Source organism: Stegodyphus dumicola, chromosome 6 (assembly GCF_044657685.1).
Source record: "Stegodyphus dumicola isolate Sdum_Otavi_A_Nest chromosome 6, ASM4465768v1".
NCBI lineage: Eukaryota > Metazoa > Arthropoda > Arachnida > Araneae > Eresidae > Stegodyphus > Stegodyphus dumicola.
Genome location: NC_140773.1, coordinates 207,841,303 through 207,867,209, shown reverse-complemented (window position 1 = coordinate 207,867,209; position 25,907 = coordinate 207,841,303). Strand labels below are relative to the sequence as shown.

At 34.0% G+C, this 25,907-nt stretch overlaps 1 protein-coding gene across 10 annotated transcripts in view; it reads right to left on the bottom strand.

The window, feature by feature from the left end:
• The window catches only part of LOC118190859 (rho guanine nucleotide exchange factor 28-like), a 565,987-nt gene that overhangs the window by 310,992 nt on the left and 229,088 nt on the right, over positions 1-25,907 (bottom strand). The window lies entirely within an intron of this gene.

Here is a 25,907-nt window from a genome sequence, read left to right as displayed (position 1 = left end):
GAAGAGATCGTAGTAACACGCACTCCATATTGGGTGAGTTTGGCGGTGCTTGATTACCTCCCATCGCCATCATCGCAGGAGAACCGTGACAACGCTCGCATGACATCGAGCACTGTCATGGAGGAGGATGTGTCACCACTTTCTCCTGAGTGCTACATGCAGATGATGGTTCAGGAGACGAATCTCATCCTCCGTGATGAGCGATGTCAAAATGTGGGGGCTGTGATTGATCTCCTGGTGGCAATGAGAGGTAACAGAACATCCGCCACACTCACCCAATGTAAGTCCACATAGCTACGATCTATTCATCAAAATGAAAGAACCACTTCGATAGATCCATGGCTACAGTAGAGAGCAGTGGAAGATTTACGTATAAGCTGCACAAGCTATAGTTTAAGACCCCCCACTTTCTTGGGGCAACCCACGGAATTTGTAACCTATCCAATATAAAAAAAATTGACTCATATCCCTCATAAACGGCCGCATATCTAAAAAAACACAGGATCTCGTCAAATCTAAATCCGGTCGTGGTAGAGAGGATGCTGTGGGTGCCTTAGGGTGGTCACTCCGGGACATCAACACAGAAGTGAACATGATGATAACGTGTACGATGACTTCCATTCATTTGGTAGGACGTGGTACACATGGCAGAATTACTATATTGTACTGAAGGACTGTAGGTATTTATGGTAATAAATTCTTTTTAAAACTACCCCATGTTATCCCCAGTTTTTATCCAACCTTTGCAGTTTATATCTGGATGATAATTATTTTTTTTTACATTTGCAGCACTTTCCCACCCCAATGGCGGGCACTTGCCTGTAACGGCATTGGCCACTCCTTACATTTTATTGAAGAGGCACCCAATAGGCAGCCACCGTTACCTCCTATGAAGGAACAGACAATTTTACATCTATGCCTTCTCTGGGATTCGACCCGGGGCAATTCGGTATCGTAGTCAAGTTTTCCTAAACACTATACCGTCTGGGCGATGCACTATTGAATTTCATAAAAAAAATATTTCTCACGCCATAAAGGCCCACCCCCTAATTTTAAATAAAAGAGTTTTCTGAATAGATTATACATATTTATACACATAAGAAAAAGATAATTACTAAAAAACAATAAAAATACGTTTACGTAAAAAATTAAAAAACGTTACTACTAATAATAATTTCTTTCTTCTTTATATTTAAAAAGAAAGTGAGAAAAATATATATTTGCCTCTAAAATACTTTTAGCGCTTTGGCTAATCACTACCATCGTACAGCGGTTAAAAGCAAACTATTGACAAAATGCTCCAGCCTCCGCCTTTGATTGCACTTCCCACTATCTAACAGCAAGTCCATATTTAGATAGTTAAGAAAATGAACCTGGACGTAACAAAACACGAGGTCATATTAAAACTAATTATCTGACCATGTGACAGATAAAAACCTGTCTTCAAACAAGATTAATGAAGCACAGATACAGATCTTTCAACAAAGAACGCTTATTCACGTAAGTCTTCTAATGCGAGCCAGGCCACCAACGGAAGAGATGATAAAATAGTTGAACATGAGCAGCCTAAGGCGGCATCAGGATGGAAAACTTAACATTTGAATGTTTTTTCCTCAGCTTTGCATACGAGATTTATTTAAATTTACATACAAATCAGCCATGAAAAATCCACTACTTTACCAAGCGATCTTTCTGAGATTTTGCTGCAGCTGTAATGAAGTAGAAATTAAATCTCCTGTGGAATTTGGTATCCTGACCGATCGTGGAGATGATTTCCCAAACAACTGAACACAATTTTCACTGCCAGAAATTCATCAGCCGTGGAAATATCGGCGTTAAAGAAATGTAAACAGACCAATCGAGATCTATTTTAATTTCGTATGCCTCGAAATTAAAAGACAGACTTGAATATTTTCAGTTTATTTCAAATAATAGTGCACATTACTTTGGAAGTCCTTAACTTAACACATTAAGTTCTTTGAGGCTAGTTCCTTATAACTTTTCTATTCTTGTGTAAATTTCGTCAAAATAAGCTAGCGGGATGGGAAATGCAAAAATAATCTTCACTAACTGCATATTCACTAAAAATCATGTTTACTTATACAGTACATCCCTAATGATCTATAAATGATTACAAATCTTAAATTTTTACGTCAAGAATGATTATGATTAAAAACTATAATGTTAAATATTCAAATTACTGAGAAAAATGCTAGACTAGAAACGGCTACGAACCTTAGGACTTACGTGACTTGAGACACAAGCATTAATCTCGGTGTTTAAAGCACATACTGTCTTTCGTGACATGTTATGTTACGTTTCTTCAACATTAATTATCCTTACAAATTGAGCTCTGTGAGCTGCTCTCGTTATAAGGTATCTTCTCTCTTCTTTCTGCATGTCTTCGTGGTGTAACGGTAGCACACTCGGCGCGTATTCCAGAGTCCCGGCGAGGGTAGTCCAATTTTTTCAAGTCTCCTGCTTCCCCTCCTCCCAAAAAAAAGCTAATGTCTCTACAGTGGCGTCCGAAATAAAAGGATTCAGCGATTGGGTCATCTAATCTCCAGCGGCCTTTAAAAAGGGGTTGTATACAAGGTATTTTCTCCTCCCTTCTGCATACTTCGCGGTGTAACAGTTGACACACTTGGGGCGTATTCGACAGGTCCAGGTCCGAGTCCCGGCGAGGGCATTGCACATTTTTCATGTCTCATGTTTAAAAAAATAAATAATTAAAAATAAATAAAAAATAAAATTAAAAAAAAAATTGCAACAAAGTGAGCGATTTAAAAACAATATACACACTATTTCTCCACAATTTTTACATTCATTTTATTTATTTTCTTAACTAACGAAAATAATGTTAGTTATTTCTTACGTCATACTTTATGTAACATACTCAAAGAATAATTTCGTTTGTTTATGTAAACTAGTGTATGCATTAATTTTCTTAGTTAAAAGTAGTGACCAGAATTGGTAAACAAAACTTTATCAATCTTATAATTTAGTTTTATTAATCATTCAAAATAAATACGAAAAGGTAGTTAAAAATTGACATATTTAAGGCTAAACAAACTCAAAATATTTTTTGAGAAACAAGAGGAAATTGCTAAATAGTTAATTAATGGAAATGTTTAACAATAAATTTTCTTTTATTATTTATAGAAATTTAAATCTTCACGTGTAATAAAAAGATGAATAAAATAATTTGTATCTAACGAAAGAAATTAATTTAAGTTCATCAATGTTTAGAAGGAGGAAAAAAACTATTATCCAGTGCTTCTAACACATGATATAACAGACTGAAAATTTTAAAGACGTTACCAAGATTTAAAATTTCTCCTCATACATTTGAGACAACTAAGGTGATGATGGAGGAGGGGGAAATCAAAATCTAACGAAGAATTTAGCATAGAAAGTTGCTTCAGTTCAGCCTAAAATACTCATCGCTAAATTTTAGAAACTATTCCTAAAAATGGTGAAGTTGGCTTAAAAATTCGAAACAGAAATAAGCATACTTGATAAAAATTCAAGTTTAACATCTATAAAAGTAAACCCCAAAATATAGAATTTCATGCCCTCATGCATGCTCTGGTGGTGTAATTCGCCACGTCTAGCTAACATAAGAAAGATCCATGTTTCGAAGTACATCAAGGCAGCAATTTATTCTTCATATTTCTGGCTTTGTAAAATCTTAATGGTCTATGCAATGCAAAACAGTTTACAAATATCCATGCTTTCACTCGGATTCGAACTCAAGCTCATCACTACGGCGATCAGTATAACTAACCACTACACTAGGCAGCCACAAAGAAGTACAGCAACGCAACTTCAAACTAAAGTTGCTAAAGCTGTGGATGGTATTCGCAATCAAAGCTTCCTTCTAAAATTCAATATAAAGATTAAAGGGGAGCTGGAAATTTCGAAAATATTTTTTAAATAGCATTTAGTAATACTGTAGAATCATTACGTTAATTTGAGGCCAGAGACATGAAAAATATGCAATGCTCTAGCCGGAACTCGAATCTGAAATTCTCGAATACCAGCCGAGTGTGCTTACAGTTACAACAAAGCACTAGAAGGAGGGAGAAAATACCTTATATACTTCCCCTAATAATTAAGACACAATAACACGCCGAATAAATACTGATTCAGAAGTCAAACAACAAAAATCAGCGTTAATTCACAAAATTTTCACAGGACTAGTTTCGATGGTTTTACCGAACCATCATCTTCAGCTGCAAAACCGCAAATGAACAAGATAGGAAATAATGTTTAGATAAGATAAGAAAGCCTGGACAAGAATAAGCAAGTGGCGCCATCTGTTGGCGAAACCAGAACTAAAACATAATTTCTCTAAAAGCCGAAGGCAAATTTGGATTGGAATTAGGATCGTTAACTAGAACAGAAAGATTTTTATGAATGTGAAATGCCTCTAGAAAATCCAGTTCTCCAATGGAAGTTGTTTTTTGAATAATTTTGGCAGCAGAAAAATTGAAAGTGTGATTTTCGGACCAACAATGTTGAGCAACAGAAGACTTCATAAAAGTGGTATTCCTTTCCGCCCTATTGTATCAAATTTAGGTACTGCTTCGTATCCATTAGCTAAATATTTAGTTTCTAGATTTTCCACTCTATTAGACAATAACATTTACACCATAAAAAATTCAATAGAGTTTGTAAAAAAGGTTAAAAACATTTCTCCTCGTAATTTACTCATGGTTTCTTTTGATGTAAAATCATTATTCACCAATGTCCCAGTGGAGGGTGCATTAAGATGTCTAGAAACCAGACTTCGCGAATTTCATTTCTCTTGCATCGAAATTGATGAGCTAATTTCTCTCACTCAACTCTGTTTGAAACAAACACATTTTGTTTTCCAAAATAAAGATTACAAGCAAACTGAGGGATTAGCCATGGGAAGCCCCCTCAGTCCCATCCTGGCTGATATCTAGATGCATTATTATGAATCAAAATTGTTTGAAACTTTAGACTTCCCGGCATGGTTCCGCTACGTAGACGATACTTTTACCCTGTTTGAAGGTAATAAAGATGATTTAAATAGAGTTCTTTCAACAATGAATTCTATTGATCCTGCTATTCAGTTCGCTTTTGAACTTGAGACTTGCAATTCTCTTCCGTTTCTCGACATTCTGGTCACACGTAACACATCCAACTTCAGTACTACAGTTTACCGTAAACCTTCATCGGTTTGCCTTCCACCATACTTTAAATCATGTCATCCGACTAAACAAAAGTTAGCTTCATTTTATTCCTATGTTTTCCGTGCTCTTCAAGTTTGCTCCTCCAAACTAGCCCTTGATGAAGAACTAAATTATTTAAAAGCAATAGCTATTGACAGGGGCTTTTCACCCAACATTATTAATCAAGCAGTTAAAAAATTCTCATCTCAACACACTAAAAGCCACACTCTTATTTTAGGAGATTATAAAAATTCTGTTGTCATTCCCTTCTTTCCATCAATTAGCTATAAAGTTGCACATATTTTGCAGAAATTTAACTTTCGGGTTGTTTACTCTCCCATCAATAAAATTCCAACTTCTATACTCAAGGACCCCATTCCGGATATGAATTCCTGGGGTATTTATAGGATTCCTTGCCAGTGCGGTTTAATTTACATTGGCCAAACTAAGAGAGCCTTAAAATTTCGCGTCAAAGAACATGAGGCATATGTTAGAAAAAAGGAAACACAGAAGTCTTCTGTTGCTCAACATTGTTGGTCCGAAAATCACACTTTCAATTTTTCTGCTGCCAAAATTATTCAAAAAACATCTTCCATTGGAGAACTGGATTTTCTAGAGGCATTTCACATTCATAAAAATCTTTCTGTTCTAGTTAACGATCCTAATTCCAATCCAAATTTGCCTTCGGCTTTTAGAGAAATTATGTTTTAGTTCTGGTTTCGCCAACAGATGGCGCCACTTGCTTATTCTTGTCCAGGCTTTCTTATCTTATCTAAACATTATTTCCTATCTTGTTCATTTGCGGTTTTGCAGCTGAAGATGATGGTTCGGTAAAACCATCGAAACTAGTCCTGTGAAAATTTTGTGAATTAACGCTGATTTTTGTTGTTTGACTTCTGAATCAGTATACTTCCCCTTTTAAAGGAAAACTGGGGATTAGAGGACCCAATCGCCAAATCCTGGCGGCGAAGAATCATCATCTACCTCCTTTTTTCGTTCGGGAGTCTTTAGATTTTTTTTGAAGCAGGAGACGTGAAAAATGGGGAAAGCCCTCGCCTGGACACGAACCTGAACCTCTCGAATACGCGCCAAGTGTGCTTACCGTTACAACGCGAAAGCATGCTGGAAAGAGGGAGAAAAGACCTTATATACTCTCTCTTTTAAAGGGGGACTGGGGATGAGGGGATCCAATCGCCAAATTCTGGTAGTGACAAATTGCTGTCCACCACCTTTTAGTTCGGGGACCACTGTAGAGTCATTAGGTTATTTTGAAACAGGACAGGTGAAAAACGAGCAATACTCTCGCCAGAACTCGAACCTGGACCTCTCGAATACGCGCCGAGTGTGCTATCGTTAGAGCACAAAAACATGATGGAAGGAGGGTGAAAATGACTTCACATATAATAGGACAGTGATTTAATATGGTTACATGCATTAAAACTGAAATGCCATACAATGAACGCTTATTAGTTGGGTATTTCTACCTTGTATATTTGAGGTAATAGTAAGAGAAACCTCCGCAACTCCTGCTAAGGACAAAGGCACATCAAAATCTGGGTGCGGGTTAATGAGTTAATTATTCAAGCCCATAAAAATATTTTAGAATTAAATTACACAAGCCCAATAAAACGACTTTAGCGGAAGCAAAGAACCGGTCCTTCAAACCTGAAAACAAGCTTAACATACTACAGCGCTCAGCTGATGTATCAAAAATAGATAATGGCACAGGTATTCGAGACAACTTTTTTAAGCCATAAAATATACTGACAGGTCGATAAGCCAGCAATCTTGATAGCCCAGCAAGCAGTAAAATTTTATTATCCACGCCGCTCCTTAAAATAGGATGGCGGAAACTGATGGTCGAAGATCATGATCCGTCCAATCATTTGAGCAAGGCAGAAAGAAAGATCTTCATCACAAAACGGACTAGGTAAACAGGATTTGATAAATCTCTTAACGGGTCTAAGTTTTCACGCAAGAGGTACACCCGTTTTTCAAAGACATTCTTCGAAGTACACATTTCTTTTTTGGGAAAAAGAAGTTTTTCTGTAAATAAGCGGAACTTCCAAGAAAGAAGAATTACGAGGATTTGTTTTGGATGTTGAAGTCAATTTTAAACCTGTCAGCCTGGGTTTTTAAATATCCAACCGTTAGTTTCAGAATTACTTCATGTAAACAGTACATATATACTAATTTAGCTACCTGTAACAAAACACACCTAAAATGAAGCATTAAAGACAGTGCCAACGTTGTTTTGAAAATAAATTTATTACAATGAATACATGAAACAGGCCATTTTGGAAAAAACTATTAACAATTAATTTTCACTTTTTTTAAACTGAAGTTTGTTATTTATTTTTAAGATCTTGATAATGTAACTATATAGTCAAGTCTGATTTTGTGTCACAATACCTATGTTTGAACAATTTCTGTATATAAACCTAACATATATACTAAGTCGCGCTTTTGAGACACGAAAAATGCAAGTTAAATTTCGTCAATCGGCCCAGTTGAACGGGATATACGGAACTGTCTTTTGCCCCTTTTTTGGGGCAAGGTATACCTGCGTATATGCCTCAAATGCTGATCTTAATTCTACATAAATTATCAGGGATTATTTTTATAAGAAGCAGTATAACTTCTCTTAAATACTTTCTAAGTAGTAAAGATAGAGAAAATAATGTATCAGATTATAACCTAGCGGGAATAAAAATTGTTAATTTACTAAATTTAAAAGTTTTTTACTACATATTTTTCAAAATGTAAAATTTGATGTCTCTAGGTAACGTTGTATTTTCACAGTGCGAGAAACATACATACATTCATGCAGATTCTTCATTATTTAATTTCTTTAAATATAATGTAGGACTCTAATTTTTGGTAGAAATAATTTGAAAAGTGAAACGCCGTTTATAGTGAAACAACGCAAAATACCAAAACAAAATTAATAGCCCTTTTGGATAAATTGCCTCTTTGGGCTAAAAAAGTTACCATTTAACAATTATCTAGGCAAAATACAATATGATACTTATTAAACAAGTATACTAATATGATAGTTACAGAATTCAGATGACCAGAAAATCTACTGATCTATGACGTCCAAAAAAGCACATAAACGAAGACCCGAAAATACTTTCGGGAACAATGATATGTTTGAACGGACGGGGAGGGTAAGGAAGGGGGCCCACAGAGAGAAAGAGGCCTCTGATGTTAACGTAGCGTAATTCACATTACCCAAGCAATTTGGTGGCAGATAGTGGTCAGGAAAAGATCAAAAGCAAATTCTTGATTCGTTTCTTGCCTTCACGAGACAATGTTGAAGCACATTGTTTAGATGGCTAAGTCAACTTCCTAACCGCAAAAAAGCGATATTTTTGTTCTCTCCAAGGAGAAGGGGGGCTTCAGAGTAAAGGAAGCAAGAAAAAAAAAATTATGATGATTTATATCATATAAGAACACAGTTCACACCATCAAACGATGGAACAGTATTCTTTGAATTTATTCCGATTCTCTTTCTTCCCACTACAGAGTAAAATATATTTACTACTTTTTTCTCTTCGATAGCAACGATAATTTGTGGTGCATACTGCGTTATATATGTGATACAAGACAAAAAGAAAACATACCGCGAAGAAGCATAATTCTGTCAGCGTAACATGCCACACAATAAGATAATCCTTTCAGAATTTTAAGCTGTAGAATGCGTGTCATTCCTTGTTATTAAAAAAGGTTGCCGAATGACAGACAGTAAGCTTAATAAAATTATTTCTTCTTTTCCTTAATATTAAAGAGCGTTGAATGCCATCTGATAAAACAGCAAAAATAGTGTCAAGACGTCATCTAGATAAAATTTTTTGTAATAAATTATAAGATAACTTGACTTTAAACAGCTATATGAGGTGTCCGAAATGATTAACACGAACCAAGGCCAGATTAATGAAATTCAAAAGACCTCCTTATTTCTGGTAGTTGAATTATGTACTTCGCAATTAACGAACTATTTCATTACAATTTACTACAAAGAGACTTGCGCTAAAACGTCATAAATTGCGTGAGACAATCTGTATTTAAATATCAGTTCAAATGTACTACTCTACCGCGCTGTAGCACAAATTTAAATTTTTTAGTAACACTGCGCTCTAGAACAAATATTTTAGCAAAGTTATCATTCAAAAGTGTAAATATTGCATTTTATTGTTTAATTATTATTATTATCAGAGTCTACACGAAAATCAAAGACAATACAGGAAAAAGGCCGGTGAAAGAAGTAATACAATTCATAGCAAGATGCCGAAGTCATATTAACGTGTTTTACTATTAAAAAATATATGACATATTCGTCCTTAAAAATATTTGACATATTTGTCCAAGATACCTTTAGCACATTCGTTTCTGTAAGTTACAAAAAAAATTTTTTTTTAAACAAATCTTCTAGTTTTACTTTCGTTATTGAAAATCCAAATTCATTTCGCTAGCAACTGCATCATGAATGCTGGATACAGATCATTTGAAGTCGTCGCCACTCAAATTGTACTATTATTTTTCCCTTTACCAAAGAATCGTTTTCCAATCCTCTAAGTGAAAGTAGTTTTATAGTTATCCAAGCGATTCCCATCAGGCCAAGAAACTGCGCAAGGGGCTGTGAAATTCTTTAATGACGGCGAAGCCAGACGGATCTGACGAACGAAGGACGAACTTCCTTTGAAGATGAATAAGAGCTGAAGCCTAGCACACGTGCCAGGAGATTTCGGTGCAGCGAGCTGCTCGAATGATTGACAATGCATGGCGTAGGGTCACGGAGAAAACCACACAAATTGCTTTCTCAAAAGGCACGATTTTCACCAGTGAACGCAGAAAGGGTTGGTGGTTGCTCCATTTCAAGGGCATTTTCCTTTCCTCCCTGATGAATTTTCGGATTCGAAAAGTGTAGGCGTGTCGGGGTGAGAGAGAACTCTGAAATGCCCCGTAAGCACACAGGTTCGTTTCCATTGACATACATTTCTAATTTCAGCAACAACAAGGCATTTCGCTTCAATTAAGGTTTGCATTTTACCATACGAAACAGTCTCCTCTTTTTTTTTTTTTTTTTTTTTTTTTTTTTGTGTGTGTGTGTGTGTGTGTGTGTGTGTTTATACATATTACAATAAAAGATTAAACTATAGCTATTACACAATAAACATACTTTCTTCTTCCTATGATGTTTCTAAAGATAAAAGGAGAATGGATATACTGGAAAATCACAACTGGAGCAATTAGATTTAAATTCGAATTCTTTCATTGGTGGTTTATTCATGTTTCATTCCTAGGCAGTTGCGATAGATATCGTCAACTTGAAAATGATTTCACCTTATAGCATAGCGCGTGGTTTGCGAAGATACATTGGTTATTTTACTTACTATGGCTTGGCACATCAGAACTTGATACCAAAATATGGAGAGAAAAACACTATTGGAAGATCGTTTTCATAGAAAATGGCACTTATAAACACAGTGAAAATCTTGAAATCTCCCAGAAATCGCACATAAGACGATTTCGTTAAATTAATTAATGCCTTAGGAGAAGAAGTCATATGATCATAATAAACCGACTTCTATAAAGTACACGTTTTTAAGCATCTTATAATTAAGGCTATTCCTAAGGTCTAAATTTTGCCCTTTCATAATAAAACAGATAATTTAGTAATTACCTCATAATTAGAAATTCTTATGAGTATTCTCGCTCACTGCCCTTCCGCACGCTAAACATTTATTCTTTTCTCGCTTTTTGATATTTCTGTTACATAAACCCAGTATTTGAACTCAAACAAACAAGTTTTCAGAGGCCGAGCATCTAAAGCTATAAAAGCAATGAGATTCGTCTCGACTTCTACTCCTAGAAGTCGATTTCTCCGGTTTTTGCCGGCACTAGGTTTTCTACACCTGCAACGTATGAACGGGGAGTTAACTTGGACATCATCAGCGTAGAAAAAATTCTCAGTATGGCGAATGTACGATCGGATTATTTCACATCCTCATCATTGCTGAAATGTTGGCTTAAGAAAAATTCCTCAATAGAGTCCTAACGGAAATTCTGATGCTGCTGGTATGAGATCTGGGCTACGACAATGCAAGGTTTGCGATACCTATCAAAAAGTTATTATAGAAAGGTTATTATTGATCAAATCATTTCATTTTTTCTTAGAATTATACACGCCTTTAAGAACCTGAAAATAGTACCTACTAGTGAAGGTGACACAATGAGAAAGACTGCAACTGGCAACAAACCACTTTGTTGTATTTTTGTATGCATGCGTACCGTCTATTTGCATAGTCAAATACTTTTTTGCGGCTGTAAGCCCCATCATGACACAGCGCCTATCGCCTATAAATTTAACCACACTATACTAATCAATCCAATAATAAATCTTAAACTCATTAGCTGCAGGTCATCATATTTAATATGGTGCGTATAACACTAACATACTATTCGTCAAAATTAGACACTTCTATCTTGTAAACATGAATAACAGTTTGCATTGATACCGCAATGCAAATATACTTCATGGTACAAATTTCCCGGTCTGACTTGAAAACCCTGCATAAGTACACGCCACTTTCCTTCATACTAGTCATGACAGAATTCATTCTCTTAGTCAAAAAAGCTCTCATATGCTCTGCCCACATCAAACAATCCAATCCAGGTTTACTGAAACCAGCTCAATCATTCTCTTCTACTAGTAAGATGCGCCATTTAGTCCCTATATCCGAGTCCAAAGTATATCACTTCCATAGGCATTTGCAATGTCTTCAGCCTACAGATGATCTGTTACATGCTGGCTGAATTAAGATAACTGAAATTTCTTTTCTCTTTAAAAAATCTGATGTGTACACCACATGACTTCCTTGTACGGAATATTAAATTATAAGCATTTTTTCTTGCATTTCATTTAAACTTATCGGATTGAATTAAATCTACTTCGCCGACAGCGCATAAACTACAATAAAATAAATGCATTCTTTAAAATTCACTCTAGTATTTGTTTACCATAGTGACACTCTGGCGCTAGATTCACTTAACAGTATTAATAATTATATAACAGTTAACTTACATAATAATTATATAACGGAAACTAAGTTAAACAGTTAACTTATATATTTCGTTCATATTATAACTCATAATGCACAAAATTTATATCATTTAAAGAATAGAATTATCTAATCGTTGCCACATGTTCTATTCAAATACTATAATAAAGCTAGAATGATGTATAAAAGAAATTAAGCAAACAAAAACAAAAAAGAAACAGTTTTTCACAGACGATTGAGTATTTTTCATTTAATTAATTCAGTTCTCACTTCGCGAGAAGGCAAAAATACATAAAAACTCAAAATATCTATATTAAAAATTACGAAGTAAATCTTAAACACTTATTTCCTCGAAAAAGTTCCAGAAAGAATTAAGCATGATTTATTTGGCAATAATAAATGAATGCGTTATTCTTCGTTGTTGCGAAGCTAAGTTTCTCTAGATTGGCAACAAATCCACTAGTCTCCTGTTTCAAATGTAAACACCAATGGCCGCCATTAAAAACAGGTTTAGCGGCAATTAAACAACTTTAAAATTGCTGATAATTCTAAAAATATTGCACACAGATTTACTAAAGGCATAAAATCCTTAACCGGAAGATAAAAACAACATAATTCAATCATTTTTAAAGCAAAAAAGAAAAAAAAAAAAGTACAATTTACAAACATATAAGAGTAAAGAAACTGAGATCACTGAGCCGGGTAACAGAGTGGATATATATATAAATATATTTATATACGTTTGGTGCGGCCGATTGCAACCAAAATACGAGGTGCACATCTACATGATATGGCAGTCCTATATACAAAATTTCAACGTTCTGAGGCTACTCGTTTTTGAGTTATGCGAGATACGTACGTACGCACGTACGTACATACGTTCGTACAGACGCCACGAAAAATTCTCTTCAGAATTAATTTTAAAGCAGTTTTATAATTTTTTGAAAGAAAAGAGTATTTTATTCTGTACTTACGTACAGATATCACGCAAAAACATCGTTAAATTGCATTCGGTAGCGGTCAAAATGGATATTTTCGTTCGATTACAATACTTCCTTTTTACTTCGTACAAGGAAGTAATAAAAACATTAATATCACACCTGAGGAAAAAAAAAAAAAAAAAAAATCTTTACACTCTTATTTTCGGTGATCTTCATGAAATTGTTTTTGTTTTTATTCTCCTAAATTTCTGAGAAAATCCTATATATTCAATAGATTTAATAATTAATTAGATGAAGAAGAATTCTTGAAGCATCCTGCATCCAGCAAAATCAGATATCTTTAGTGAACAATTCAAGTTCCTGTCCTTCGTATTCAGATACTTCTTCATATTTTAACTTATGATTTTATTTTTCCTCTTTCTTTCTCCTTTTGTTTGCAATATCTTTCAATATTCGAACCAATGTGGTTACAAATTCTTTGTTTCTGGTGACCAAGCGTCGCTGTTTGGTTAATAAGGCAAAGCATACCAGGGACATCTGCCTTAGGAGCGATGCATTCGTGGACGACAGGTAAACAGGGTCATAATCATGTAACACGAAGCAAAAACCACCAAAGTAATAAATCCTGGTCAATGGCTTACAACATGGGCATCTTCATCCTTTGCCTCATATGCAACGTGAATAATCCATTTTCCTAGGAAGGGCCTTGTAATGTAATTTGTGGTAATTGACGAAAACGCAATCTTCTTATTAGAACATAAATTTTATTTCTAGTTCACGGAGATAGATAATTTGAAGAAATTCTCTAGTGGAAAAACTTTCATACTACTAGTAGCTGGTAAAAACTTCAGATTTCTCATTTTTAAAACAATTTCTCACGTTGCTGAGCAACGGTTACATAATACAAAATATGGCGTTGCCACTTCAACAAAAAATATAGTTATTTATTAAATAACAAGATATTACAACCTATTCGAGGACGACAGGTAAACTAGCTCATATACAGAAAACAAAAACTTCGAAAGTACTAAATCCTGGCCAATGGCTGACTGCATGGGCGTCTTCATACTTTGCCTTATATGCAATGTGAATACGATCGATCCATCTTCCTTGGAAGAACCTATTCGCGGACAACAGGTAAAACGGCTCATATTCAGGTAATACGAAGCAAAAAACCACGAAAGTACTAAATCCAGGCCATTGGCTGCCAGCATGGGCGTCTTCATACTTTGCCTCATACGCAACGTGAATACAATCCAGCTTCCCTAGGAAGGCTCCTTTACGAAAACATCTCTACCTTTAGGCAGACAGTCCTTCACATTTAGCTTTAAACAACTAAAAACAAACAAAAAAATTGTCCTCCCCCACGCTTCGTTGAGAATCGAATGAGTCAAACTATCACAGTTTAGAGATTTTATCTAGGTGAAGACTAATGGGCTTCAGATCAAAAGTGGCTTTACTCAAACACACACCAGAAATGGTCAGATATTCTTTTTCTTTTTATTTATAACCTTTTAAAAATATTCAAAATTTAACAGTGTTCGTTTTAAATTATATATACAATTGGAAATACCAGTATTTAGCTATTCCCAGCTTAAATGAGTTTTAAAAAAATAAAAATGCTCATTCAGTAAAATGAATACGTTAGAAACCTGGTCAAGAGGCGAGAAATCAGAGCTGATAGTCGACTTCCATGACCTGCAACTTCTTGCGAAACTATGTCTGCGACAACGCGCTTGACATTTTCAAAATAAAAAGACACAGTTTTTGATTTTCAGCTGGATCGTTCTGATACTTATAAGTTGACAGATAATCAAAGCAAAAAGAACTAGTTCAGTTACTTCAGAAATTATACAAGAAAATGAACTAGTTACAGATACGGATTAGAAAAAAATATTCAAAAGCTGTCAAGCATTGAGATACCAATAAACAAATAACTTTCCCATTTACAAGACAAATAATCTATATGAGAGACATCGCAATTAATGATTAATAAATAGGCCAACTAGATTTTTAAATTACTGGCTTATGCACAAGAATTCCAAAAGAAGGAAGTCAGAGAAAACGAGAATTATAAAATATAAAATAGTAGAATTTCAAAAATGTCTGAGAAAGAAAGGATATTTAAATTAAACCAGAAAGGATGCCTAAAGTTTCACATTAATGAATTTACAATTAAGTTTCTGGTTGATGTATTAATGGAGACGAGGTCTTCCACGGAGACGAGCAAAAGTTGAAAAACGTATAAACTTTCTTTTCAAATTAAATTTCAGCGTATAACAACGTTAAAGCATTTACCATAAAATAAAGTCATTTGGATTCCTGAACTGAAAGAAGGGGGAATGCGAATTGCAGGAATTCCATACCTAAACTGTGTTTGTATGAGTTCACTTTTTTATACATTAATTACATTTTACATAAGGATACATAATTAGCTGCTGCAGAATGCAATACTTTTCATAAGCGTTATTTCTAACGATAACGACCGTCTGTTTGCAAAGAAACACAGTTAAATTTTAAAATATTTGAAAAGGAGTTTGCAAGGTAGCAAAAATTGCAAATAATCAACAAAAATCCCCCCCATACTCTTCTAAGTATTCATTCTAAATTAACATGACAGTTTTTCCTAAACTCTATTTAACTTTGGCAATAAGAGTTTAATTTAACTTAATAATTCAACAATCGCAACACATTTAAAAAATCTGATGTGGACATCATATGACTTCCTATTACGGCCTACTAAATTATTCACATTTTTTGCTGCATTTCATTCAAACTTGTTTCTTCCAATTTAATTAGAGATATACTTTTCAATCAAAGAAGTCTCACTTCGAGACAAGGCAAAAGTACAGAAAAACTCAAAACACCTTCATTAAAAACTGAAAAGTACAGAAAAACTCAAAACACTTTCATTAAAAACTGAAAAGTACAGAACTCAAAACACCTTCATTAAAAACTGAAAAATATACAAAACTATAAAACACCAAATACAGTTAAAACAATAAAAAAATTACAATTCAAATTAGAGTTTCTACGCAAAAACAAGCAATTCGGCCAGCGGGCAAGAAGGCAGATTTTTTTGAGGGCACAACTGAAAGTTTACTTTTGATCCCACGCGGCAAAAAGACACTGAAGTTGCAGGAAGTAACTTAATTCACTATTCTACTAAAGAGTTTCAAATGTAAACAAATGGCGATTCATTAGACTTTACTCGCCCCTTAAACATTTAAATTACTGATAGTTCTATGCAGATTAACTAAAGGCATAAAAACCTTAACCGGAATATAAGAACAACACAATTCAATCACTATTTAAAGCAAAAAATTCACAATTTACAAACACATAAGAATAAAAATACCTAAGCTCACCGAGCCGAGTAACAGAGTGTGATATAAAAGTATATAAATATATACCAAAAGTGCCGATTGCAACCAAAAACGGAGATGCAACACTATATATTATCGTAGTCCCATATGCAAAATTTCAACGTTCTGAGGCTATTCATTTTTGAGTTATGCGAGATACATACATACGTACGTACACGTACGTCCCGAAAAAAAATCTCTCCTGAATCCATTTTTTACTCCGTTTTGAGAAAAAGCGACCTTCATTATGTTCGAAAATACATATGCCAAGCAAAAACATTGTTCAGATGGATTCGAAAGTGGTCAAAATGGGTATTTTCGTTGAAATATGATACCCCAAACTTTTCGTGATTGCAATACTTCCTTTACTTTGTACAAGGAAGTAAATGTTTAAAACAAGTCCATTGTTCAAAATGTACTAAATATAAAAATATAGCGGTGAAAAAAGAATCATGTCGTTTGAGGCAAATATGATGAATTAAAAGGAAAATCGGTAATTTGTCTTTAAAATAAAAATTATGAGAACGGAAACTGGTATCTCTTCATTACCAGTATATATTAAACGCACAGATATTAAAATTGGACGAAATGACGCTTGACATCAAGGGGGAAAAAATTAGACAATTCGAAACACAAAATTAAAAATTGAATGAATACTTTCCAAAATTAACATTCAGATTATTTTTTTCTCTTATAATATTCAGCTCTTGTAAAGCTATTTCAAATTCTTATTTCACATTATTCATTGCTAATAACTGTCAACCTCTTGATTAGGTACAAGAATTTTTTATGCAATTTAAGAAAAGTTTTCAGTTGGCGAACTATAGTACTTAAAACTTTTCTTATTCACAATCTTACCTCCTAAACAAAATGATTCAAATTCCATTCCTCATTAAAACGCGTCTCGATTTTTCATACTGAAATTAACGCTAGCTTTATTTAACAAAAGATAAAACATTAATGTAACTTTTGGAAAACTGAGTCTAAACAAGTAAAAAATTAGCAGCTGATATCAATAAAAATCGACTGACATTCACGTAAAAAATACTTTTAATGCATTTAATTCAATAATACTAAGTATAAAAATTTTCACAGAATAAAAAAGGAATTAACTGTATCACATTTTACCATAATGCGCCACATACCTGCCAATAACTCTCCCAACTCCTCTTTAAAAAAAAAAAAAAAAAAACTTAATGTGCCCCCCCCTCTTTTTTTTTATTGGGCGGCCTATGTTTCAAAAATTACACAAATTTGACGATATTTATGGAGGGAGAGAAGTGTATGTAGAAAGACACTATATGCGGCAATTACGTATTATACCGAAGACACAGTAGCAAACTTGAAAAGCAGAATATTTTATATTATTGAATTCAGTATAACTTAAAGTTCCGTTTACTTATAGCATAATTTAAAAGCGCGTATGTATGTCCGAACCTTTCCATTTAGTTCCATCCAAGTTTTGTATGTATGTCCGAACCTTTCCATTTAGTTCCATACAAGTTTTCGCACATGTATTTCGAAAACTCTAGATTTCGAAATCTTGTATTAAGAAGATTCTAAGCTACAAAATATTTTCAAAATGGAAGCTGACGCTTCTGTTTTACAATTTTTTTAAAACTTTCAACTGATATCAAATCTATATCTATCATCTGAAATTCATTAAAAGTTTGCACCCAGTTTTCCTTAGACAGAACGAACTCTACAGAACTTCGCAGTGAAAGCTGCTCTCGTCTTGCTTATTGGAAATCTACTTCGGTAAAAATGTATGAATGTTTTAAAATTAAACACACAATTGAACATTTTTTTTTTAATTTAAAAATTTACTCATCGAAATATGATTAAAGAATATTTTACTAACGTTTCCGAAACAGCGTTTCCTGATAAAAATGACATTATTTTCAAAATTAATTAGGCTAGATTTACAATTCCAGGATGTAATGCAGATTTGTTCGAAAAAAACTGCTGCAATTTCAGATGAAATTATTAAAAAACCCGAAAGTTGTTTCTTCAAAATTGATGCGAGCTGAGATATCAATAATACATCAAAACTAGCCATATTTGTAAGAGAAATCGATCCCAGTTTTAATATAACTCAAGAACTGAGCTCACTGATGCCAATAAAAGGAAATACAACAAGCAAAGACCAGCACAGTGAACAAAAAATCGCTGAGAGAACTTAAGAATTCCATTGGAAAAAGACTACCGTCATAGCAACCGGTGGAGCACGAGCAACAGCAAGCATAAAATAAGAGTCGCGAGAAAGTTATTTAATGATATTAAAAACTTGACAGAGAGAGAAGTATTTGTTAATCACTGCATAATTCATCAACAGAATCTTTGGTCAAAAAGTTTTAAATATGCCAAATGTCTCCACGCCTGTGTGAAACTTATTAACTTTTCTCAAATTTCAAACATTAAATAACCGCTAGTTTAAATTTTCAGTCCAAAGGGGCTTTGTTCCTGAAAGACTATTATGCGATTTTGCGTCGGAACCCTATAAATGGCTTATCACTCTTCAAATCGTTGCCACAAAATACTATCCCCTGCATTATATTTGAAGAAATTAAATAATGAAGAATCTGGATAAATGTATGTATGTTTCTCGCATTGTGATAAAACAACGGTACATAGAGCCATCCAATTTTGAATGACGTAATCCTACTGCGAATATGGGCATCTGAAAGCCCAAATTTGAAATTTGGAATTTGTTTTATCATCGATTTCATATTTTGTAAAACTTTAACGAATTTTTGATTAACAAGCTCAACGATTTCGAAGCGAGCAATGGCAGCACTGTACGGGGGGAGGGGGACTTTTTTATTTCTAAAGTGCGCGAGACTGTGTATCGAAAATTCTAACGATATGCTCATTTTAAAATTATTTGGCGACATTGCTGTTGAACTTAATTTTATGGTTTAAGTGCAAAGATACTTAATAAATAAAGGTAGCACACAAAACGTTAAAAAATCGCCCCTTTGGAATTAATTTAAAATCTGAAACCTTACAGATTTTTTATTACTTTGTTTATTTATTTATATTTTATTTAAGATTTGGAAATTGAATATGGTAATGCAATTTCTAGTTCAGAAGTACGCTGGTTGAGTAGAGGTACTACGTTAAAAAGAGTATAAACCTTAAAAAATGAAATTCAGTAATTTACAGAAATGAAAGAATACGCATTTCTTGAATTGAATTGTAAAAAATGAATATGATTTTGCCTTTCTCGCAGATACAAGTCAGCATCTAAATGACTTAGATATGAAACCAATGAATTATTTATGACTTATATATGAAAAAGCCAGTTTATGCATAATATGTTTGATAAAATTAAAGCGTTTGAAAACAATTCCAAAATTTGGAACAACGGCCGTTGTCAAACAATACATCACATTTTACATATTTGAGAAAAGGAACTCCTTCATAAGCCCGAGCATAAGCCCAGCAGATGCAAAAATTAATAAGTGAATTTGAATCGCGATTAAAAATATTTAGATTGGAAAAATCGCTCGCTATTTAATACAGATGTGGAAACAGTTCTCGATGAGTTATTACAACGGAATTGATAGATTTACAAAACAATAACGATTTGAGAAATACATTTCAAAATATGAATATCCAATTGTTTAATCAAAATTATATGATGAAATTTTAATAATTTCCACGATCATTCAGGCATGCAATGCAAATCATAACACTTTTTGGAAATACTAATGTTTGCGAGCAATTATTTTCCATAATGAATATAACTGAAAAAGCTACAACCGATCGAGGCTAAATGCCGTACGATTGGAAAACTGCGTGCGAGTTGCTGTGTTGTCGATAGATGAAAATAAAGATCAAGTGGTTGCGAAGAAGCAATGCCAAACTTATCATTAAAATTTAAGACTTTAATAATTATCTTTTGCTATTTTGTAAAGTATTTCTATTATACGTTTTATTTGTGTTATTTTTATAAAGTTCTTAATTGTTCATTTTGTTAATATCTTAAAAAGAGAATTTCTATTTATCATCTAATGTTGATATTTTAATACGCTTTTTTACATACGGTTCGCTTAAATTTCCTAAATTTGTAGTTTACCGCCGTAAAAAATGGTTATCCCTTCGAATCTAACTCATATGGTTAAATTATGTGTATATGGTGCAATGAAAGTAATCTTACATATTTGAATAAGTCTTCATACCTCTTTCTTTTAATGCATTATTAAATGTCAACTCCCTTCCTCAAAATATCCTTCATTAAACTTTTTTATAAATATTAGGTACTAATCGCATTATGATGAATTGTAAGCTATTAAATATCTCTTATTTCTTACTAGAAGAAGCAGTTTCTTACACACATTTTAGTTAAAATAATTTAATAAAAGTTATTTTCATATTTACTTAAAAATGATAATTTGAAGACTGTCGTTCAGGAATAGTTTGATGGCTGTGACAATTCAGTCGCCTAGAATACGGCTTGAAGGGGTTGCTGAGTTAAATGCTCTGACGTCAAAGGGAAATATAGAAAGAAAACTGAGAGACATTTTGTACAAGTGTTAAAAACTGTTGAACGCCCCCCTGCACATCTGGTTATATTAGATATGAACTTTTCCATTATATTAGACAATCCATCTGGTTTAATTTAGCTTATTTGATTATGGCAAAGCATTCGAAGGCTATGCGCCTAGGAGAAGGGATGCCTTCGTGGAGGACTTTCTAAGGGAAACTGGCTTGTATACATGTTATACATGGAAAACCCATAAAAACGCCCATCCAAACCAGCCTGTTCGTAGGATTCGAACCTCGGACCGAACAACCAGTGTTCAGCGATTTTGCCGCTCGGCCACTGGTGGGCGACAATCTATCTGAAATTGCTTTTAATTCGGAACATACATAAATTTTTGCTAAAAAGCTTGCTTATATGCGAAATTATAACCAAATTTCACAATTGTCGCATCAAAATATTGAATGTTCATGACATATCGCCATATGAAGCAAATTTTATTATAAATTATAATAAATACATTCATGAGATTTATATAATACATTTCGAAAAAGAAATCATTATCTGTATGCATATAAAGACCTCAAACAACATTTCAATGTAATAGCAAATCAGAGCATTTCATCACCGAGAACCTCGGAATAAATTTACTGACTATTACAAGAAACGCAAGACCGAATATCTGACAATCAGAGGTGAGATACTAATTGCAACCATTAACAAAAGGTAATATGGAGTACTTCCGCAATAATCTTTCAAACAAAAACCGACGGTTGATTTAACAAAAAAGAAAAAGATGGGGAAAAAATAGAAGAGGAAATCATTACCATAAGAATAAGCATTTAAGAGAATTTTTCTGCATGATTAGATCGGGCTCAGCGGGAGATCGGGCCCTTTCAAGCACAGGTGAACAAGACAAAGCATCCATTCATGGCATCTTCCTCATCGCTCTTCAAGAACTCGCAACTGCAGCGCTTATGGTTAAGTTTACCCCGGCAGGTCATCCTCCTTTACAGCAGCCATGAACTTAGTAAGTGTTTAATATTACTCATCATTCCCTCGTGAAACAAAACTGAGCCCTGATCGAATAAATCAGCCGTCAGTTACACACTCCCCTTTTGATAACGTCATTTAATTATCAGATACTTTAAATAAAAAAATTAATAAATAAATAAACCTGTTTCTATTCACAAGGAAATGTAGAATGTGCTCATCTGGCAATGAAATCAAAGGTACATTTAAAACAAGTTCCGTATAACTCAAAGGAGAAATAAACAATAAAGAATGTCCTGTAGAATGTATGCTTTATCGTATCTTAAAATCTTGCTTTAATCTATTAATGACACACGAAGAAAACTGATTCACTAAAACAACTTAAATAAGCTCAACTCAAACAATTCAAAATAAGCTATCATTATCAGAAATTATTATTTCATTACGTGCGAGGCGCTATTCAACCAATACATGTTTAAAATGATGGTGGTGTCAAATTAAAAAAATTGTTAGTGCTGTATCATTAAGATTATATGGAAAAACATAAGTAAGTCTGCGCACCTTCCCGTTGAAGTTGCTGTAATTTTCACTGCAAAATAATGGGCGCTAACCATAAAACTTAATAAAGCTGGACTAAATTCCAGCGAAATTGCAATCAGCTCTAAGCTTTATGCATTATTTGCGCTAATTTTTTAAGCCGTTATTTATCATTTCTGTATTATTTTCCTCTATTACCTTTTCTACAGGCTTTCATTTTCTCCTCTTAGAAAAATCATTTACAAATAACAGCAGTTCAGACTTGTTCATCTGACGTAATAAGCACGATTTTTTTCAATATTATTGTTTTCGATGATGAAGGTTATCTTAACTGTATTAAATCCTACGATAATTGGCTTTGATATGTACGTAAAGAACATCAGTTGCTGGTCACATTAGATTTCTTTTTCATTAAAACGAAATGAAAATAGTAGTTCCCACAAGTGGGCGTAAACAGATCGCTCAGGGACCTAGCAACCTGGGAAAATAATTACGCGGACGAGTTGTTTTTCAGAAGCGACTTCCGGTCTGCGAAGCAATTAAAAGAACCCATAAAATGCAGATCGAGAAAAACTGATGGACAGTAAGACGACTCCACCTTCTTCGAAATTACGCCTATTCGATAAAAAGATGGTTAAATGCTCAATCAGTTACTTAACAAAAATGAGGGCTGAAGTGATTAAAATCGGGGCGTTCACCGAAAATGGCGCAGGAAGACACACACACACACAAAAAAAAAAAAAAAAAAAAAACTCTAATTTGGGGGACTTGTCGGATTGATCATGTGTTGACAGTAAGAACGACAGCATGGACAAAAAGTAAATAACAACGGTTTAATTACTCTAGATGTTGCAACAAGTTTTCGCAACACTATCAACGTATGAATTTTTTTAATCATAAAAAAAAAAAAAAAAAAAAAAAAAAAAAAAAAAAATCACGTAAAATAACAGTATACGAATGCTACAGTGAATGACACAACATGGATAAGACTACAACATGTATCTCTTTCACAATAATACAAATTTCGGTACAATTCCTCGTATTTAATTAATTAATTTGGTTATTTATGATGGAAAAGCATACTACGAGGGATGTCTGGTCGGCAGGGATGTCCTCATGAACGTTTCTCTACTAAAAACTGAATTGTATTGGATCATCCGAAAAGTTTTGAAAGTTTTTCAAATCGAAGCGCGTTTCCTTCTAATTCCTTTGTTGCAGCTAGTGCGAAGTAACCTGTCTTTTCTGCTCACGTTGCATAATTTTAGCATGTGTTATTGCTTAATTTTTTTTTCAGTGCAGTGTTAAGAATGGAGAATCCAAAAAAATATTTTCGTCTTCTTGTGCTCTTTTTATTTAAAAAGCGGGTGGGGGGGAGTTAGTCATATAGCTCAAAAATTCGTGCTCCATATGGGAACAGTGCTGTTTCTGATTACATAGTTCGCAGGTGCTTGAAAAGTTCAAGCGTGAAAATTTAGCCTCGATGATGATGCCCACTCGGGATGACCATCCTTTGTAAGCAAGGACTTATTAAAAAAGCTATTAATGAAAATTTAAGTCATACCGTTCATGAATTATGACAGAATAAATATTTCACTAAGTGCAATACATGATCATTTGAAAAAGACTGGGTCCGAAAAAGCTGTTATGATGTATTCCTCATGCTTTAATATTTGTTCGAGTTTTGCTATGTGATTCTTTCTGGAGGGTACGAAAGGAAATAAGGAAGTGTTTTTTTTAATAGCTCATCATTGGAGATGAGAAGTGGATACTGTAGTATAATGTTACGAGGAAAAAAAAGATCGTGGAGTTGTAGAAACATTAGGTATTTTTGGAAGCAGGCAAGATGAAAAATTAGCAATCGCCTTTGCCGGGAATCGAACCACGGGTCTCTGGAATACCGGCCTAGCGTGCAGAACCACTACACCACGAAAGCAAGCTAGAAAGGCGAGAGAAATACCTTATTATACTCCCCCTTTTAAACGGCGACTGGGGGTTTTTAGGGGACTCAATCGACAAATCCTCGGTGAGGAGAATCATCATCTAACACCATTTTAGTTCGGGCGCCACTATAGAGACATTAGGTATTTTTGGAAGCAGGCAAGACGAAAAATTAGCAATCGCCTTCGCCGGGAATCGAACCACGGACACCTGGAATACCGGCTCAGCGTGCAGATCCACTACACCACAAAGGCACGCTAGGAAGGCGGGAGAAATACCTTATACAGTAAGCCAAAAGAACTTCGAGGGGACTGCATCCCAAAAAATAAAACGTAAACAATATTTATATTTCGATAAACGTCAGACAAAAGCTTGCTAAGTATAGTTGAAATGTTTTGTGTCACCTCTTGTATTCACTAGACCTTGCTTATAGGATTTTCATTTCTTCAGGTCACTTCAATATTTTCTAAATGGACTTCAGTTCACTACTTTGGACACTGCCAAACAACACGTTGATAACTTTTTTACGAACAAACCTAATTTTTTAAAATTTTTTATTTCCAGCTGCGTAAGAAATGGCCAAAAAAAATCATAAAATGGTGCCTAATGCGATTCAATGAAAATTTTTACGTTTTTTCGTACTGCTTCTTTTGTATTTTTTATCAATAAGCAAAAACTGAAGAATTAATAAGCAGAGGTATGTATGCATGAATGCTAAGATGGAATTACGACAGAATCATAGAAGTATTTTTAGAAGCAAAGTGATCACTTACTCATGCATCCAGGAATGGTATCATGTAGAAAAGCTCCCACTTGACAGGATTCAAGAATGCGAATTCAGTAGTTGATTTGGCTAGCAATATACACATATAGGTATCTATATTCTGGGGCTAAGTACAGCCTTCTAAGCGTTTTCAACACTTCCAAAGCAACAATTATGCGACATTAATAATAAGACGTTATTCAACAACATAATCTGCATGTGGTATAATGAAGAAGAACTTTACTTTTATGAAAAATACCATCACTCGTAGAAAGCAAAACGAAATTGTTCATACAAAAGGCGTTGCGGTAAAATAATCATTTAAGCAAACTCATAAAAATTGCTAACTCAAACAGAAATCTTTATTTTGAAATGTTAAATATTAATTAATTTTGTTATTGTATAAGTTTGCTTAAAGTCACAGACGTGAAGAAATTATAACGACAATTCTTAAAATTAAAAACAAAGAAATTATAACGACAATTCTCAAAATTAAAAACAAACGCCTTCGCTTTCCCAATTTTATACATGATTACATACTTCAAAGATGTGACAAAAAGGAATTAAAAAAATATCGGCATCAAAGGCATTTGTTTTTTTTTTAAAAAATGTCTCCCTA